Here is a 16,354-nt window from a genome sequence, read left to right as displayed (position 1 = left end):
AGGTTTACCTCTGATCAGGGAGCCGGATGCAGGACTCCATCCTACAACCCTGGGATCATGACCTGAGCCAAAGGCATTTGCTTAACCCATTGAGCCACCCAGGTGCCCCTGGATGTTTTTTTCATTCAGCATAGTTCTCTAGAGATCATCCAGGCTTCTCTGTATATCAGTTCTTTTTGTTCCTTTTTGAATTTTCATAACTTTTAAAAGATGAAACAGTCCCCTATTTATAAATCATTGCAGTTTCTTTAAAAACTATTTAAAAATTTTACCTTTTGTTCTTTATAAGAATGGTTTTCAAACTTAACACCCTTAAATTACTGAGGCTCAGAGTTATTAAGTGTGTTATATCTATTATTTACCATATTAGAAATTAAAACAAGTATTTTAAAAATATTTAATTTATTTAAAATAACAACTCTGTTGTATGTTATCACAAGTAATATATTTTATGAGAAATAATTACACTTTCCAAAGCAAAAAAAAAGTTTGGTGAGAAGAAAAGAACTGTTTTATATTTTTGTGACTATAATGACTAGATTCTCACGTCTGCTTCTTCATTTAGTTTATTATGATAAATTGTTTTGTTGAAGTATATGAAGAAAATCTGGCCTCAGTTGGAAAAATCAGGAATATTTTATAGTTATTTATTTTTAAAGATTTTACTTATTTATTTGTCAGGAAGAGAGCACAAGCAGGGGGAGTGGCAGGCCAAAGGAGAAGCAGGCTTCCTGCTGAGCAAGGAGCGGGATGTGGGACTTGATCCAAGTACCCTGGGATCATGACCTGAGCTGAAGCCAGACACTTACCCACTGAGCCAGTGGGTGTCCCAAAAAATCGGGAATATTTTAATAGTTTTCTTATATAACTATGGATATTCTTCTTTGATACTACATCCAAACTCAAGTGGTAGTCTATTGAAGGTTAGTTACAGTGTAGAGTGTGAAACCATGTAGATTAATATCTCATACTATGTTACACTAAAATCCTTCAACCTGTCTTGTACTTTGAATGGAGCTATTACCCACATGTGATTTTTTTTAACATAACAATTAACACTTTAATTTAATCACAGTTATGTACATCTTGTAAATTATGACACATTTCATTATACAGTACCAAAATTTACTTGTTAATATCACCTTCAATCTCATAAGGGAAAAACTGGTAAGTATTAGGAAGCTGTCAAGCTTAAGTTTCCAGAATTTTGACTTTTGCTTGAAATCACTGTTAGTTCACTGAAATTCATCATTGTCATCAGTGTCGCCAATAACAGACTCACTTCCTTCATTTTCAAGAAAAGATCTGCCAGATATTCAAGTCTGAATAACCGTAGTTTGTCCATCATTTGTTCCTCCAACTAGAAATGGTGTTAAATGGGCATCTGGTTCTGCTCATAACTCAGTTATGTAAGTGCTTTTCCTTGAGACAACACAGACTATTAAAAAGATGTTCACTCAGGTGTTGAGTTGTAATAAAATCAATAACTTCCACTGTGAGTCCGTGGCCTAGGTTGCCACCATCTTGATTTGTGCTAAGGTTCCAGCAGTTTCACTCACCATTATTTTTATACCATCAGTGCAAATAATTTAAGAGTATGAAGTTTGAAATCCATTGTTATGGATAAAGAATGAGAGATAAAATTCCAAATAGACTTTTACACAGTAAAAAAGGCAAGTAATGTCTTAATATCTTTATTAAAATATTTATTTTCCTTTGTGGACCTCCATAAGTTTTCGAGGGACCTCTAGAAGCCCATGCGCTACATTTTTAGGAACTCCTGATTTACAGTAAAGTACTTTCTGACTTGACTTAGTTCTTTTTCTTTTCTCTAATTTCTCCTTTTGCCTTTTTCTTTTGGTGAGCTACATACACCCTGGAGGTGCACAGATCTGGGCTGAATACCATTACTGGTCAAATCCCCACTCCACCTGCCGGCCTCCGAGAGGTTCTAGGCAAATGCTGGGAGTGACCTTGGGCTCAAAGGAAAAGACCGCTTCATAGTCTCACTTTGACCTTGAGGGACAAAAGCACAGGGAAGGGCCACAAACCTGCTAGCCTTGTTGGTTTACTATGTGTGCATTCAGGAATTGGTCATATCACATGGACCTGAGTCCACAGGGAGATATTAACTATGAGTCAAGTGCTTTTTTTCTGAAGGAGTCTTTCAGGCTCCAGGGCTGGAGAGATTCTCAGGCTCAAAAGGGCCCCCCATTGGTTGTCTGTGTACAGACCTACACACTGTAGCCCCACACCTTTTGAGTCATATCATAGGCTTTTCATTCTAATTATCTCCAGGAAAGGCCTCCCAGTTTCCTGGCTGTAATAAACCTCAGGAGTTAAGAAGTTTTTCCTTTTGAGTCCTCTAGATGCTCCCTTTTGTAATTTAAGTCCATTTCCGTCAGTTGTGTTTTTAATAAAAATAAAGAGCTAAGAACAGTGCTCCTCTTGGTATTGCTTTACATTTTGAAGACAGTTTTATTTTCTTTATCTTCACCCCCAATCTACTTTAACCTTTCCTCTATTTTTTGCCAAGTTCCTTTAGTCCAGTAGTTTTGGACTGGAGTGATTTTGTCCCTCATGGGACATTTGGCCAGGTCTAGAGACATTTTTGGTTGACATAACCTGGGGGAATGTGACTGGCTAGTAGAAACTCAGAGCTTGCCTTCATTTCAACAAAATCACTAATTAATGTTGTTACATTGAGTTTTTCACAGAATCTGTGTTCAAAGGATAGAAGCATCCTACAATTCATAGCATAGCCCCTATCAACAAAGAATTGTCTAGCTCCAAATGTTAATGATACCAGTCATAAAAGATCCTGCTTTATTATTATTTTTATTAAATAGAGGATTTTTTTTTTTAAGATTTTATTTATTTGACAGAGACAGCAAGAGAGGGAACACAAGCAAGGGGAGTGGGAGAGGGGGAAGCAGACTCCCCACTGAACAGGGAGCCTGACTCAGGGCTGGATCCCAGGACCTTGGGTTCGTGACTTGAGCCGAAGGCAGATGCTTAATGACTGAGCCACCCAGGTGCCCCAAGATCCTGCTTTATCTAAGTCCTTCCTTTTTATTTATTAGCTCTTTATTAATGTGTTTTGCTGAGTGAAGGGTTTGGTTTTACTTTGTATGTCCTCTAGAATTAGGGTTTTGTTTTGGCGAAAATACTTTTATGTTCAGAACAATTAAAGATTTTAGAGGTAGGTTACTCTTCTGACTGTGACTTATGTTTGTACCTTAAGTCATAATGTATCATTAGTCTCTAAACCTGAGTACAACTGTCTGATGACTTAAAAATACAGATTTCTGGGCCCCACCTGAGTCTTAGAAAAATGCCTCTAGAAACTCTTCTAATTAGCCAGATTGGGGAATTGCTGAAACAGATATGTATGCATAAACTAAAAAACTTCTAAGACTGCTACTGCAAAGAAAATGGTTTTTTGTGGCTCTCAGAGATCATGTACACCCTCCTGGGCAACCAGTTCTGTCAGTAAAACCAGTCAGGTTACCCTCAGATGGACAGGCTGAACTAGAGCAGTGGCATCCAATAGGATTTTGCTTCTTTCCAGCCTTACGGTGTCTAGTTCATCTTATTTGCCACAAGTTTGGTTTTAGAAGAGGGTGGGGTGAAAGGAGATGTGGGAGGGATGGAGGAGAATGCCAATAGAAGAAAAGAAATATTGCTTGACCCCCTGTCCCAGGAGGGGGATTACCCAGTGCTGATTTCTCTTCCATAACATCCATTTGCTACCCACATTCACCACAATGGTAAGTGTCCTTAAAAGCTGCTTCTGGTATAAATTAACCTCACCAAGGCACTGGGGACACTGGGAAGCACAGGACTATTCACTCCATTGCTGCTGTTAGGCATGCTCTGGACCCAGTCCTTACTTTACTTTTGTTTGGCTCAAAGGGAGATTAATGAAGGTAGGCTTGCCTGTTACGGTGGTTCCATGCGCTGTGGAGGTTAGAAAATTGTGGAGGCAGGGAAGAAAAGATAACTGATACTTTACTTTTTTCTCCTTCTTTTCTTGAGGCTAAAATGCTGCTTTTAATAGAATCTAGCTGAGAGCCTGCAGCTGAGTGCCCAAGTCAGGCAACCGTCCCCTCCCTCATCTCAGGCTGTGCTGGCTTCAGGCAGGCCTCACACAGTAAGACTCATGGCACACTGGCTCAGGCGTCATTCCAAAAGAGACAAAAGAAAAGGGGAGGAACTTTGGAAATGAAGCAGGTTTTGTTTGGAAAGCTGATTAGCTTCTTGTCCTGATTAGTTGTTAAGGAAGCAAACCAGAAATTTGTGAAACTTTGGAAAATTTGTTTATATTAGAAGCATAAAATAATTACATTTATTGTTCTGGATTTCTTCTATTATTGTTTTTGCCTTTTTATTTTATTTTTTTTTAAGATTTATTTATTTATTTGACAGAGATCACAAGTAGGCAGAGAGGCAGGCAGAGAGAGAGAGAGAGAGGAGGAAGCAGGCTCCCTGCCGAGCAGAGTGCCCGATGTGGGGCTCGATCCCAGGACCTGGGATCATGACCCGAGCTGAAGCCAGAGGCTTTAACCCACCGAGCCACTCAGGGGCTCTTGTTTTTGCCTTTTTAAATGAAGATTTCCTAACATATACCAGAGTAGGTAGAGCAGTATAAGGAATCTCTGTATACCCATCACCCAATATCAGTAATTACCAACACATGGTGGCTACTCTAATTTCATTAATACCCTCCACTCACTTTCACTTTCTCCTCCACTCCCCCTTTATTTTAAAGTATTATCTCAAGCATCAGTCTATAATTTCATCCAGAAATATAAGATATTCACTCTGTGGTCACATTTCCCCTGATTATGTAATTTTTTTCTTTCTGCTTGGCTTTTTGTCTGGTTTCTTTGTTAAAGATGCTGATAATCAGATGACTGAGTCAAATTCTGGGAACGTGTAGAGAGCCCATGTTATTCTATCATGTGTATGGAGGGAGGAACGTTTACTTACATTATATCAGTGATCAAAGATGGTATCACAAATCTAATTCTTGGTATAAATTTCAATAATAAAGTTGATTGAAAGAAATATTTACCATATGGGGCACCTGGGTGGCTCAGTGGGTTAAGCCGCTGCCTTCGGCTCAGGTCATGATCTCAGGGTCCTGGGATCGAGTCCCGCATCGGGCTCTCTGCTCAGCAGGGAGCCTGCTTCCCTCTCTCTCTCTCTGCCTGCCTCTCTGTCTACTTGTGATCTCTCTCTCTGTCAAATAAATTAAAAAAAAAAAAAAAAGAAATATTTACCATATGCGGAAAGTGTTACTAAATTCTACGTAGACACAACCACAAGTCTCCAAGGGGCTCACCACTGCCAGGAAATCCCACTGATAATTTGTATTCTTGGATTCTGAGAAGACTATTTCATACCTTTTCTTCAAACCTTACAGACTCCATTCTCTCAGCTGATGGCTTTGTTTCACGCTTCTCTGAGACAATAGACATCTGTCCAGAGGGATGCCCTCTCCTGCCCTCCACCACATCTATGCATTTTGGGGGCAGCAGAGGCTACTCTTCTCTCCTGTCCCTTCAGTTGGTTATAGTGGAGCAGTTATTAATTTCATCTAGCCCCCAGCCACTACTTCAGTCCCTTTGTGCTGAGCGTCCCCGATCTTCTCCACAAAGACCATGCCACTTCTGTGGCTCTCCACCCTGCTTCTCTCCCCATCCTCTTCAGGCTCTCTGTGCTGGAGCATCCCTTTTGGATACAGATGTGCTCTGGTATGCTCCATCTTTAGAAAGAGATCATCTGTTGTGAAATCGGCTTCTCTCTGTAGTTAGTGATATTTTTTTCTCCCCTTCACAGCAGAACCTTTCAAAAGAGTTGTCTCTTCTTTCTCCTACCTTTTCTTTTCTTCCATTCACTCTTTGAACTCTGGCTTTCATTCCTCATGACTTTACCGAAGCCATTCTTGCTAAGAGCACCAAGGTCCTTAGTAATGGAATCTCATCATTTTCATTCTGTCTCACAAACCAGCTCTTCTTCTTCTCTTTTACTGCCTTCCCTTGCTTGGCCTGACCTCTAAGTTGCTGGCTTGCCCACCAGCTCAGTTTGGGGCCTCGCTTCTTTCTATTTGCACTCTCTCCCTAGGTGATTTCATCCACTCCCATGGCTTTCAATTCCATCTTTATGCTGGTCACTACCGTATATGTAACTGTAGCCCAGACATGTCCTTGGAGTTCTACCTGGAGATCAGTCACCAGGTGATCTGTACTTTAAGGGTGCACAGGAGAGTTCTGGCTCCCCTGTCCAATTCTTTTTCATTTTAGTAAATGGAGCCTTATATACCTAGTTGCTCAAGTCAGAATCTTGGGAATCATTTTATTTTTTTTATTTTTTTTTTAATTTTTTGTTTGAATAAATCTGTACTTTTTTTTTTTTAAGATTTTTTAACTTATTTGTCAGAGAGAGAGTGAGAGAGAGCGAGCACAGGCAGACAGAATGGCAGGCAGAGGCAGAGGGAGAAGCAGGCTCCCCGCCAAGCAAGGAGCCCGATGTGGGACTCGATCCCAGGACGCTGGGATCATGACCTGAGCCGAAGGCAGCTGCTTAACCAACTGAGCCACCCAGGCGTCCCCTTGGGAATCATTTTAAATCCTTCCCCGTCCCCCGGGGCGCCTGGGCGGCTCAGTGGGTTAAAGCCTCTGCCTTCCGCTAAGGTCATGGTCCCAGTGTCCTGGGATCGAGCCCCACATCAGGCTCTCTGCTCAGCGGGGAACCTGCCTCCTCCTCTCTCTCTCTGCCTGCCTCTCTGCCTACTTGTGATCTCTATCTGTCAAATAAATAAATAAAATCTTTAAAAAAAAAAAATCCTTCCCCGTCCCCATCCAGCCATTAGCATGGTTTATCAATTCTGCCTGAATACTTCTCTCAAATACATTCACTTCTCTGTCTGCACTTCCACTGCTAATTCACTGTCATTTCTCAACTGATAACTGCTTGAGTTTCCTAATTGGTCTTTGGGCTTGGTAGTTGTCTCCTATACACTGTTCTCCTCACAGTAAGTAGAGTGCTCTATTAAGAACATTTAACCAGGGATGCCTGGGTGGCTCAGTGGGTTAAAGCCTCTGCCTTCGGCTCAGGTCATGATCCCAGGGTCCTGGGATCGAGCCCCGCATCAGGCTCTCTGCTCAGCAGGGAGCCTGCTTCCCTTCCTCTCTCTGCCTGCCTCTCTGCCTACCTGTGATCTCTGTCTGTCAAATAAATAAATAAAATCTAAAAAAAAAGAGCATTTAACCATATCATGTAACTCCTTGCCTGGTCCTTAATGATGACATTTCATGTAGAATACATTACTAACCCCCATTTTATTCTATTACCGTAGCTGTCAAGGTCCTGCCATCATCTCCAGCCTTCGCTACTGCTTTCCCCTGTCCTCGTTAGGCAGTGCCTACACTTGTCCCCTTTCACACCAGGCTCTCCCATGCCCCAGGGCCTGGGCACTTGCACTTCCTCCACATGGACTGGCTCTTGTCCTTATTGTTCTTTACATTACAGCTTAACTGTCACCTTTTCTGAGAGCCCTCTTTCTAATCACTCTTCCCAAAATGGCCACTTAACCACCTCCGTCTGTTCTTCATCATGTCATCTATTTTTTTTTTTTCCAGCAAATATTTATTAAGTGCCTGGTCTGTCCCTGACACTGTTCCAGGCACTGGGGAGATAGTGAACAAGGTAGATGCACTCAGGAAGCTTACATATAGTGGGGAAACAGAAAGACCACAAATATATCCTATTCTGACTGTGATTTCTGCTGTGTATATAAAAAAAGTAGGCATAGGGTTCAGACTGAAGTGAGAGATGCTATTCTAGAGATGGCCAGAGGAGGAGACATTTCAGCAACGATGTCCATGAAGTCAGAGAGCATTATGTGAAGACCGTGGGGGAGGAGTGTTCTAGGCAGAAGAAATAACAAGTGAGTCCCAGAGGAAGAACAAGCAGGGTCCTTGGGAGACTGGTCAGCAGTTATGGGGCCAGAGTGAAGTGAATGAGGAAGAGCAGAGGGAAAAGAGCCAGATCACTTGGGACCTCACAGGCCATATGGTAAGGAATTTGGTTTTTATTCTGAGTGTGAGAGGTTTTGAACAAAGTATAGGCGTGATCTGATTCAGTTTTAAAAAACTCACTCTGTCTGGTGTGTGGAAAAATAGGGCAGAGGCCAAGAGAAGACCCAGAGACATTGACTGGAAATGGACTACAATAATCTGGACCCATTGCAATTACCTTGAGTATTTATTTCTTTTCTAGAAATGTGTCTGGAAATATAAGCTTTATAAAGTCAGGGATCTTATCTGTCTGTTCAATGCAGTTCTTGACACCTAGCATAGGGCCCAGCTTTCAGTCAACATTTATGAATAAGTGAAGGAATGACCTTCCAGTTCTCACATGGTGGCGTTCTGCCAACCTTTGCATTCTAGATGTGGCCCACTTACTTTGTGTCTGTGGACTTCTGTCTTCCTGTCTCGGTGAGGGGCTCTGACTCCAGAAGTGGTCTCCGAAGGCTCTGCCAATCTCACTGTGTTTGATCATGTAACCTGTTCTCGGTTTCACCACAATGGCAAAAAGAATTGCAAAGGAGCTGAGCGTTTACATAAAAACACAATTTGCATTTTAAAAATTATTTCAGCTCAGTCTTGAGTAGAATGGCTTAGAGACCAGCAAGGGGATGGATTATTTGGAAGAGATAGAGGGACTGGGGCAAGTCCAGGCAGGAGCTGACATTGACCTGGACCTGAGAGGTGGCCAAGAAGATGAGGGAGAATGCCAGAGTAGTGGGATTCTCCCAAATTTGTGCATAGCTGAGGCTGGAGCCCAGACTTCCATCCCAGTCCAGCACTTCTACTCTGCTGCTTCTCTCGAGACATTTTTAACATCTTAAAGGAGTCAGCTTCTTAGGAAAGTTGTGATCTATAGATATGTGATGCCAGTGAGTTTGATTAAAAGAAAGACTACTGGGAAAAAAGGTTATTAACAGATATCTAGGTCAAAATGTGCCCACATGAAACTGTGGTTTGCTTGTGTATGCGTCTTTGGGCAGATTCTCAGGAAAGCACTAGACTAGAAAACAGGAGAGAGAATGATATTTTCACTATATGTGTATATCTTCTTGTATCTTTAGATTTTGAACCATGGGCGAATATATCATAAAATAAGTAGTATACATTAATTAGAACTTATAAACTGGTCTGCTCTTAGGTGTCTTTCTCTTCCAGATGCAACTACTTTGTTTTCACACCTCTGTATTTTAGGCAGGTGTTTTTCTGCATTCCAGATGGAAGTATATACGAAGCTTCTAGATAAAATTGGAGCTTGATACCAAATCAGGAGCCCCTTGTCTCTTCTCTTACCCTTTCCATTGTCCCCTTATTCATTTATCTTTTTTAGGGTATACAGTGTGATGATTTAATACAAGTATTCCCTTGTCCTCTTGGATTCAGTGGATACTCTGTTACCAACTCTGCACAGCCTTTAGAACCCACTTGTTTAGCCTTTCCCTTGCTATCTGGGCCTTACTCAAATATTTACTTGATGACTGATTAATGCAGTTACTTTTTCTCCACTCCTTCTTCTGGATACCTGCCCTGTTAGAGGCTGTGGAGGTGTCTCATGGGGAGGGAAGATTTTTCATGAGACAGTATGTTAAGTTTTGTCTGAAATAAAACTGACATCCTCATTTTAGTTCATAGAGGTGCATAAAAATGACTTATGGCAGGTTAGGATAGTCTAGAAATTTGCTTTAGTCCCAGTCTCACTATTTTTTCAGCTTTTTCCTCCTCCCTTTAGTATCTCCTGTGCTTCGAGATCTTAGATTTTAACCTTGTACATTTCATGTCTGAAAGCTGAAAATCCGCATATACGCTGTGTGCCACGCGTGCTTCTCTCATCTGCTCTTCTCCCTGCTTCTTTTCAGTTTTCCACTGATTTGCCAGATACTGCCAGTGGTCTGCCTGCATTTCTGTTTTGTAGCTTCAGAGAACAAAAGTCAAGCAGTGTTATACTTTAAACTCTGTCCTAGCTGTGTTTGAAAAGTAGATATAGGAAGGAACTTTTATTTTATTTTAAAGGTTTATTTATTTGTTTTGGAGAGGGAGAGAGAGAGAGAGAGAGAATGGGGTAGAGGGAGAGAGAATCCCAAGCAGACTCAGCACTGAGCACAGAGCCTGACTTGGGACTCCATCCCCCAACCCTGAGATCAAGACCCAAGCCAAAACCAAGAGTTACATGCTCAACTGGCACCCCAGTATGGGAAAAACTTTTTTTTTTTTTTAAAGATTTTATCTATTTATTTGACAGAGATCACAAGTAGGCAGAGAGGCAGAGATGGGGGCGGAAACAGGCTCCCCGTCGAGCAGAGAGCCCGATGCGGGGCTCAATCCCAGGACCATGGGATCATGACCTGAGCTGAAGGCAGAGGCCTAACCCACTGAGCCACCCAGGCACCCCGGGAAAAACATTTTAAAGAAAATTGTTTCTTGAGATCATTTGCTTAATAAAAATGTAATCTATAGACTTAGGATTTGTTTTGTAGCTATAGCTATAGAATACCAACAGAGCAAAGCTAGACTTAAGCGTTCAGATACACTGCCCACCCTCCCTGTGAGCCCCCGCCCCAAGCAAACCAACCTTGAAGTAATATACTGGTGATACAGCTTTAGAGATTGTTCTGTTAGTACTGCTGCTGTACTATACTCACACAAGATTCAGAGTTCCCCAGTGCATTTTTTAAATACATGTACCGTGGTTATTTCCCTGCTAGGCATTTCACTGAAGATCAGAAGGACCTTTTTTAGGGAATGCTTTGAACAAGGTATCTTTCTATCCTGAGGTTGTTTCCCTCTACCTGGTGGTGGGCAGTCACCCATAACAGGACCATGTTAACGCTTATTCTGTCTTAACCCAGCTGCTGGGTTCTGTGTTTATAGCCCCTACTGTCCAACTGGATTTTGTGCCTATTTTTGTAGAACATTATAAGTTTGGAGAGTGGGGGTGCGGTCTAAGGAAGTGAAGTATAAGGGGAAATCTCTCAATGTTCAGAAGTATAAGGGGAAATCTCTCAATGTTCAGAACTTCTATTTCCTTCACCTTTGAAGTCACTCAACTAAATAAAATGATTGTTAAATGTCTTATTAATTTAAAAATGTGACAATCCTGCCAGTTACTTTAAGATGGCTGATTTTCTTTAGTAAGTAATTGTCATAGTGTGTTATTTGCCATTTTGAAAATAATAATAATAACAACAACAAGAATAATAATAAAGTAAGAGAGTGCTGCTCTCTCCAGAGTGGTCAGGAACAGCCTTTCTGAAGAGGTATCATTTGAACTGAAACCATTGGAATGATGAGCGGGGAGCCAGTTCATGAGAAATTCTAGGAATAGTGTGTCTCAGGCACAGGAAATGATTGGTGCAAGATTCCTGAAGCTTAGTGTATTTGAGCAGCTGCTAAGCGTGTGAGGCGGGTGGGTTAGGAGGAGAGCAATGGGAGATGGAGTCCCTAGATTTGCATAAACGGGCCAGATATGGCAGACTCTTGTGAGCCCGTGGGAGGATTCTTTGTGTTACTGAACTTTTAACAATTGAGTGATTTAGGATCATCAAGAAGAAAAATTAGAAGAGGTTAAGAGGAGGAACTTGAATATTACAGTGGAAATAAATGCTGGTTGGGGCTAATGATCTTCCAAGATCCTCAAGCTGCTTCCTTTCTCTTTTCTTCTTAGTAACATTGACAGCATGGTGGTGGTCTCTCTTTAAAGATGCCACTTGTGGGGGCGCCTGGGTGGCTCAGTGGGTTAAAGCCTCTGCCTTCGGCTCAGGTCATGATCCCAGGGTCCTGGGATCGAGCCCTGCATCGGGCTCTCTGCTCAGCAGAGAGTCTGCTTCCTCCTATCTCTCTCTGCCTGCTTCTCTGCCTACTTGTGATCTCTGTCAGATAAATATATAAAATCTTAAAAAAAAAAAGATGCCACTTGTGGCCCCCACTGGAGAAATGATTGAGGGATCATGGTTGTGGCCCAAGGAGCGAATCATTGTTGTAATTGTTACAGCACCAGCTGCTAGAGGGCCATTACTGTGATCATCATTTCCAGTGAAAGCACTTTTTTTTTTTTTTAAACAGGAATTTAGGGCACCTGGGTGGCTCAGTGGGTTGAGCCTCTGCCTTCGGCTCGGGTCGTGATCTCAGGGTCCTGGGATCGAGTCCCACATCAGGCTCTTTGCTCAGCGGGAGCCTGCTTCCTCCTCTCTCTCTGCCTGCCTTTCTTCCTACTTGTGATCTCTGTCAAATAAAAAACAAACAAACAAAAAACCCCAGGAATTTAGATTTTAATATAAAATTACAGGTTGATCAAATTTTGATGTCATAACATTTTAGCCTTTTATGGACCAGAACCCACATGGGAATCTACTTTTACAAGTTAGATATACCGTCTTTTCAAAGAGTAGGAATCAAATAGTTTGTCTCACTTCCCCATGTACTTTGAGGGCCAAGAAGCTGGGGCTAAATCTAATGCCCAGTTGTTGAACCTGAAATTCTTTTAAGTTTTTAATATATTGATTTCTTTTTCTTTTTGTTTATCCTATCTGGTAAGGTTATTTTAATTCTTTTTCTTTCTTTCTTTTTCCTTTGGTTGGCAACTAAATTTCAGTCTGAGCTAAACTTGAATTTTATACTTCAGCCTTTCTCACAGTTTTCCACATTTGCTGGAATTAAAACCCTTACACTAAGTAGAATTTATGTGTAGCTCTAGACTTAATGTCCTGGTGTAAGACCAGAGCTGAATTTAGTCTTCTGGAGATATAGAACATGTTGACTCTATGTTAAACACACAGGAGCAGCTCATTAAAGATATGTCCCAACCTTACAAATGATTCCACCCATTTGCATAGGACAGTGAGCCCATCAGAGATTAGCGAATCACCTAAGGCCACAGATGGAGATGATGTGTGGGTATTATCAGGAAATCAGTAGTTCCTGTTGGGAACACACCTCTTTGTTCCATTTCAAGTATGAGATGTTGGAGCCCAACCAACCTTTCTCTGCTGCCTTATTAATTAGAGCACAGAACCAAATGTCATCCTGAGTTTGAAAGTGAACCATCACATCTTTTTGCTTTTGCTTTCTCTTTGATCTGATACCCACACCTATAAGGATAGTGTTTACCTCAGGGGGTTTTGTAAGAATTAATTTAGGTTTCATTTTTATTTTTATTTATTTATTTTTAAAGATTTTATTTATTTATTTGACAGATAGAGATCACAAGTAGGCAGAGAGAGAGGAGGAGGCAGGTTCCCTGCTGAGCAGAGAGCCCGATGTGGGGCTCCATGTGGGGCTCGATCCTAGGACACTGGGACCATGACCTGAGCCGAAGGCAGAGGCTTTAACCCACTGAGCCACCCAGGCGCCCCTAGGTTTCATTTTTATTTTTTTATTTTTTTAAAGATTTTATTTATTTATTTGGCAGACAGAGATCACAAGTAGGCAGAGAGGCAGGCAGAGAGAGAGAGGAAGGGAAGCAGGCTCCCCGCCGAGCAGAGAGCCCGATGCGGGGCTCGATCCCAGGACCCTGGGATCATGACCTGAGCCGAAGGCAGAGGCTTTAACCCACTGAGCCACCCAGGCGCCCCTAGGTTTCATTTTTAATAGATGAGGTCTCTAGAAGGAAAGAAACTCTTCCCCTTTTTTATGTGGCTAATGTTTGGGCCAAATTTAGAACTTAGCAGAATTTTAAGAAATTTTATGAAATAAAGTCAACATACTAATGTGTAGCTTTATATGTGTATTATCTCATCATGTGACATAGATTAAGAATTATATACTTAATCAGTATAACCCTTTATGTTAAGTATGCAGTACCTTAATGATCAGCTTATTAATCTAGAACTCAATATTGTGTCAGATAGGTAAAGGCCATCAGAAATATTGAAATAATGTATTTTAAAATTTAGCCCAGATCACATATGACATATTAAAAGATATTTATAGTTTGATGTGTGATAAAATATGTTTTGTCTGTCTCTCTTGGTCTTATATCAATTTAAATGTTTTGCTGTTTTTATTTTGCCTGACTGGTTTTTAGATAAGATTATCTGGTTTATTTTAACAACACAAAATAAGTTAACAGGGTCAGCCCCAGTATGTCTTAAGTGACAAATCCTAAAGGCCATGTCTTTCAGAATCCATGATCCACCTTTTAGCTTTTAGCTGTAATGTAATTCTTTTGGTTTGCTTTGACATTTTCTTCTTGTTCAGAGGGATGAACTCTGCTTTGAATAACATGATATCTTTAAAACATTATTTTCATAGTACCATTAAGTTAAATTGGCCATAATAAATATCAGGGAGCTCAGGTTCAAGGTCTAAAAGGAGTAACACTTTGGCAGCTGTTGGCTGTAACAAGAGTACAACCATGTGGACTCTGGTAATGTGTGTTAGCAAGCTAGTGGTGCACTTAACTGGTAGGTTTCCTGTCCTTTTGTGTATGGATGAATACATTTAGAACTAGAGAACAGGGGCGCCTGGGTGGCTCAGTATTTAAGCATCTGCCTTTGGCTCAGGTCATGATCCAGGGTCCTGGGATTGAGCCCACATAGGGCTTCCTGCTCAGCGGGAAGCCTGTTTCTCCCTCTCCCACTCCTCCTGCCTGTGTTCCCTGTCTTTCCATATCTCTCTCCATCAAATAAATAAACAAAATCTTAAAAAAAAAAAAAAAAAGTTGGAGTGCCTGGGTGGCTCAGTGGGTTAAGCCTCTGCCTTCAGTTCAGGTCATGATCTAAGGATCCTGGGGTCAAGCCCCACATTGGGCTCTCTGCTCAGTGGGGAGCCTCTTACCCCCGCCGCCCCCGCCTGCCTCTCTGCCTATTTGTGATCTCTCTCTCTGTCAAATAAATAAATAAAAATCTTTAAAAATATATACATAAAGAAAAGATGAATATGTATTTGACTATATGAATATATGAATAGGATTGTGTCTAAAAGTTTCTCATGCTGGCTAAACAGGTTAACAAAAGCACTGTGTGTGGATAGTTGGAGGATGGTCATTACTATGCATAGCTGGTCTGAGGCTATTGAATCTTAGAGCTTTTCCTGCTCATCTAGTCCTAATGGCTGTGTAAGTGCCAGGCCAGCCTGGACTTCCCATTTGACACATGTCCAAGACCAGTTGACCTGGTTTGGATGATCCTAAAAAAAAGGCAGTTTTCAATTGGAATTAAAATAGACTGAGGATTCAGTAACAGGAGGTTGGTAACCAAAGGTATTTAGCTAAATCTGATTTGCATGTTTTTAAAAATAGGTATTACTTGTCTCAGTTTTATGTCTTTGAAGCTTGGTTATTTTTACTTTTTATGACAGAATAGGTAATATTTGCTTGAAATGTAGTCAGAGATTTATATAAGATCAGTAAAAGTTTCCACTAACTTCTTTTAAAAATTATCTGAGCTAGTTTTTCATTATATAGGTGGTTTCTAACTCACATGTCTCTCCAGCCTTTTGTGAATCCTTCTAACACAGACACACAGAGATACACTCTTTATACAGGAGACGCTCCACTCTACAAACTCTCCTGCACTTTTTTACTCAGTGTATCTTAGAGAACTTTCCATTTCAACACATACAGATTTACTTCATTCTTTTACGGGCTGCATAGTGCAAATTGGAACAGGAAATCCGTCACTCGTTTGGCAACAAAACTTTTTTTTTTTTTTTTTTTTAAGATTTTATTTATTTATTTGACAGAGAGAGATCACAAGTAGACGGAGAGGAAGGCAGAGAGAGAGAGAGAGAGAGGGAAGCAGGCTTCTTGCTGAGCAGAGAGCCCGATGTGGGACTCGATCCCAGGACCCTGAGATCACGACCTGAGCCGAAGGCAGCGGCTTAACCCACTGAGCCACCCAGGCGCCCGGCAACAAAACTTAAATCACTTTAAAAGTTATTTTAATTTAAGCAAAGGTGTTTGAAAAGTGGGCATCTTATATTGAAATGTTGATCTTCTTTGTCAGCATTATGGTATTTCATAGAAGTGACTTTCTTATTTTGTCCATTGTGCTCATAGTTAAGAATTTGCAGACCACAGCTACTCATTATTCTGATTACTCTGGAGAGGGAAAAGGTTAAAGTGAGAACGTTATGTTACTATAACAGTATTAAGTAGTGCTGTGGCCTTCTGTGCATGCAGGAGTGTTATGAAAAAAATGAACATCACCTCTTTGAGTGTAGGGATGTGTGATAATCTGACTGAACTGAGGGAGTTTTGAGAAGAGGGTTGTTGTGAGAACTCAACGCAGGGACTTGGTGAGGAGGGCTCCTGGATCTTTCCTGCA

General features: G+C 41.2%; 1 protein-coding gene across 3 annotated transcripts in view; it reads left to right on the top strand.

The window, feature by feature from the left end:
* DIP2B (disco interacting protein 2 homolog B) overlaps positions 1 to 16,354 on the top strand; it is a 234,832-nt gene that overhangs the window by 71,817 nt on the left and 146,661 nt on the right. The window contains exon 1 of one of the 3 annotated variants that reach the window (XM_047740192.1): positions 7,947 to 8,082. The exons of the other annotated variants lie outside the window; for them this stretch is intronic. The gene's annotated coding sequence lies outside the window, so the exon portion shown is untranslated. Of the gene's footprint in view, positions 1 to 7,946; positions 8,083 to 16,354 lie in introns of those variants that run through there. 3 annotated transcript variants of the gene reach the window in all.

This window comes from Lutra lutra, chromosome 8 (assembly GCF_902655055.1).
Source record: "Lutra lutra chromosome 8, mLutLut1.2, whole genome shotgun sequence".
Lineage (NCBI taxonomy): Eukaryota > Metazoa > Chordata > Mammalia > Carnivora > Mustelidae > Lutra > Lutra lutra.
Note: the sequence above shows the minus strand (reverse complement) of the source record. Positions and strands in the feature narration are given on the sequence as shown.